Genomic DNA, 4103 nt, shown 5'->3' with positions numbered 1-4103 from the left:
AAGAACCATAATGACGGAAAATCACACAGAAAGAAAAGTAAAGGAACATGGACTCTGTCAGAAACAAGGGCTACATTTTTATTCAAGAGGTCCCTAATGATGGAAAATCACAGTGAAAGGCAGAGGCGAAACCGGGATTCCATAAAGGACCTGACACACACCAGTAGTACAAGTAGGAGAACAGTCATAGCAGACGCGTAAAAATAAAGAAAAACAAAATTAACGAGAGACAAGCTGTACTGGGGCTGACGCACAAAACAGCAGCAAATCACAGTGAATTCTGAAGATTAATTTCAAAGAATCTTCTGAAATAAGCAAGGAGACAGACAGCATCAATATTAATGAAGCTGGAATGGAACTCCAAAAGAGCCACAGCGGAAAATGGCACATGAATGTTTTGTTTTTAAATGGATTGTAGATTGGATCACAGGACCGTCAGGAAAATGAAGGGACATTCACAAGAACATCATAACAGGGCCAGCTGTGTGATAGGCAATTACAACATCAGTGCTAAAATCTCCAATGTAAAAGAAAAACATCAGTGTTGAAATAAAAGAAAATGTCAACAGTCTGCAGATGAGGTAAAAGAAAGTGAAGAATAGATTTTATTGAGACTCAATAGGCTGCACTATGTCAATATCGAATGTCTTTGATAAAACAGACAATAGGCATTCGAAGAAAGATCAAAATCTGATTCCATCTTGTCCTGCAGTTTCCCTTCAGACTGTCAGCTACAGCAGCTCTGGGATCAGCCCAATGCTTCCACCGCTTAAACTACTTGCGGGTTGTAAACTAGATGCCTTTGGAAGCCGTGTAACTTCGACAGGCTCCTCGAATTCTGCAGAGGTCTCTCTTGTGCATCCCTGTAAAGCCGATTTTAAAATGAACATTTTAAGTGTGTTAGTAGTGTAGGCTGCTTAGAGGAATTTTAGATCCCAAATTTTTATAAAATGAAGGACTTGTTATTAAAAGGCAAATTACCGTATCCCCGTTGGTTTTATGGAGTGCTGACTTCCAGATAGACAGGTGCAGGGGATGTGGAGCAATGTCATTGTGGCAGCCCACTTGGCATTTCCATTGCTATGTGGTACCACAGAGGGAGAAAATAACACCCACTTCAAGCTTTTTCTCTCTTCCTATAGCTCTACAGCATTTATGATTGCAGGTTGTCGAGCTGGCTTAACCACTCGCTGAGCCAAAGCCTGTTTGCCGAGGAAGGAAGAGTATCAGGGGGTTCACTTCCCATCCACAATTAGAAAAGCGAGTCATGTGTGGCACAAAACAGCCTCTGTGTGGTTGGGTTCTTCACCAGTCTCCCCCCAAAAGGTGGGTAGGAAGATACGGGCATTTCTGGGCAACTCAAACAAAAGGGACCCTTTCGCAAGTACTTTCCGCACTACCATAAGGAAATAATATTAGCACCGTAGTAATTTGATAATATGTCCAGAGATTCCTGGGTCCTCTTTCCTTCAAGAGCTGGCACTTAATTCCTCTCTCCTTGACAGGGGGATGGAATTAGTGACAAAATATGATGGAAATGGTGGGGCATGATGTTGAGGAGTAGGTCATAAAAGGCGTTGAGGTTTCCTTCTTGCTGTCTCTTGAATAAGCCACTCAGGGGAAAGCAGTGGCAATCTCATGAGGTAATCTCAAGAGGCACTCCAGCAATCCTATGGAGAGGCCTGTCTGAAGAGGGACTGAGCCCCCACACAGGCAGCGGCAGCCATGGAAGCCTTCTGTCAAGAACCATGTGAATGAACCGTCCTCTTGTCCTAGTCGGCCTTCAGAGGGCTGTAGCCACCTAACATCTGGAATGCAACCTCATGAGAGTCCCTGCGCCAGAATCCCTCAGCTAAATGTCCTAATTCCTCACCCACAGAAACTGTGAGATCATAAATGTTTGCTGTTTAAGCTACTAAGTTTGGGGGTGATCTACTACGTAATCGTAGCTGATGCAGGCCCCTGCCATTCATTTATGGTGTGTGTCGGGCTCCATGCAAGACTTCTTAAAAGAGAATAAGCTTCTCTAAAGAGGTCTAAGATCTCTAATTTCAATGCACATATGAATCAGCCTGTCAAAAATGCTATACTCTGTGGCTTATCCCCTGAAATACGGCCTATGACTCTATTTTAACTAGCTTCCCACGTAATTCTGATGCAGTTGGCTAGAACATACTATTAGAGAAATATTGCTTCAAACCTTTAGCCATTCCTTCAGAAAACCCAAAAACTGTATTGGAGTTTCTGGAAAGAGGAGATAGTGTATCCTGATGAAAGGATATTTTTAGAGACTAATAATTCCCCAAACCAGATCATTTAATTAAACAAGGTCTTCTTTGCTTTGGTGAACATAGTAGGTAGAATACCTATAGTCCTATAGTCGCCAGGGTATTTTTGAGTTGCATTTAGGGTAAATCTATAGGTAAAAATCTAGGGCTCATTTGGTCACAAGTTTATCTAATTTTTGGAGGCGAAGACAGGAGCATTTCATAGAGGCAGATAGCTGCCAACATAGTAGATCTGAGGGTCCTCAAAGGCTTTCCCCAGATAGAAATCTCCTTTACTTTCACAGGGTAGGTTAAATCCCTTCTCTTACCTTAACCATCTCTTTTAAAACGTAAGAACATAAAAAAATAAAAATAAAATGTAAATACCTTCAGGTCAGGTAACATTCTCAAACATTTGTCCCTCAAAGAGAGTGAAGGCATCAAATCTTTTTTTTTTTTCCTGTTAGTTTTAGAAAGTAATAGGGGAGTAGAGAAAAAGAAGGGCTGTTTCATGGAAACTATGATACCATCAGTCATAAGGAGCACCTTTATTGAGTTTTTTAAAGGTTTTTAAAAAATTTATCTGACACAGAGAGAAAGAGAGCACAAGAAGGGGGAACAGCAGAGGGAGAGGGAGAAGCAGACTCCCCGCTGAGCAGGGAACCTAACATACCTGGGGCTCCATTCCAGGACCCTGGGATCATGACCTGAGCCAAAGGCAGATGCTTAACCAACTGAGCCACCCAGGCACCCCTATTACATGTATTTTTAAAAAAGAAAGAGTATTTCCAATTATAATTGGAAGATGACATCAATTGTAAGGTATATTTTGATTTCTGAGATATTAAAATGTGAAAAAACATGCATCTTAGATGAACTAAGAGTAATTTTATGGCTGGCAATGGTGGTTATCAACCACTTATCACTGGTAAAAAGAGTCTGGAAAATGAAACTATTTCTCATTTTATGTTTTAAAATGCTAAAAATTATGATAGAAAGTAATATTGAAATTTTAAACTACTAATGAAATTATCATATTGGTTTGTGATAAAAACCAAAGCATCAAAAGTGATTCCTAACACTTCATACTTTTCTTTTCTTTTCTTTTTTTTTTGTTAAATGATTTTTTATTATATTATGTTAGTTACCATACAGTACATCCGCGGATTCCGATGTAAAGTTTGATGCTCCATTAGTTGTGTATAACACCCAGTGCACCATGCAATACGTGCCCTCCTTACTACCCATCACCGGTCTATCCCAGTCCCCCACCTCCCTCCCCTCTGAAGTCCTCAGTTTGTTTCTCATAGTCCATAGTCTCTCATGTTTCATTCCCCCTTCTGATTACCCCACCTTTCTTTATCCCTTTCTTCCCCTACCGATCATCCTAGTTCTTATGTTTCATAGATGAGAGAAATCATATAATTGTCTTTCTCTGCTTGACTTATTTCACTTAGCATTACCTGCTCCAGTGCCGTCCATGTTGCAGCAAATGTTGAGAATTCGTTCTTTCTTATAGCTGAGTAATATTCCATTGTATATATGGACCACAGCTTCTTAATCCAGTCATCTGTTGAAGGGCATCTCGGCTCCTTCCAGATTTAGCTATTGTGGACAATGCTGCTATGAACATTGGGGTGCATATGGCCCTTCTCTTCACTACGTCTGTATCTTTGGGGTAAACACCCAGTAGTGCAATGGCTGGGTCATAGGGTAGTTCAATTTTTAACTTTTTAAGGGACCTCCACACTGTTTTCCATAGTGTCTGTACCAACTTGCATTCCCACCAACAACGTAGGAGGGATCCCCTTTCTCCACATCCTCTCCAACAATTGT

The sequence above is a fragment of the Ailuropoda melanoleuca genome, chromosome 2, assembly GCF_002007445.2.
Source record: "Ailuropoda melanoleuca isolate Jingjing chromosome 2, ASM200744v2, whole genome shotgun sequence".
Lineage (NCBI taxonomy): Eukaryota > Metazoa > Chordata > Mammalia > Carnivora > Ursidae > Ailuropoda > Ailuropoda melanoleuca.
The sequence above is the reverse complement of the archived record's forward strand: the minus strand, read 5'-3'. Positions refer to the sequence as shown.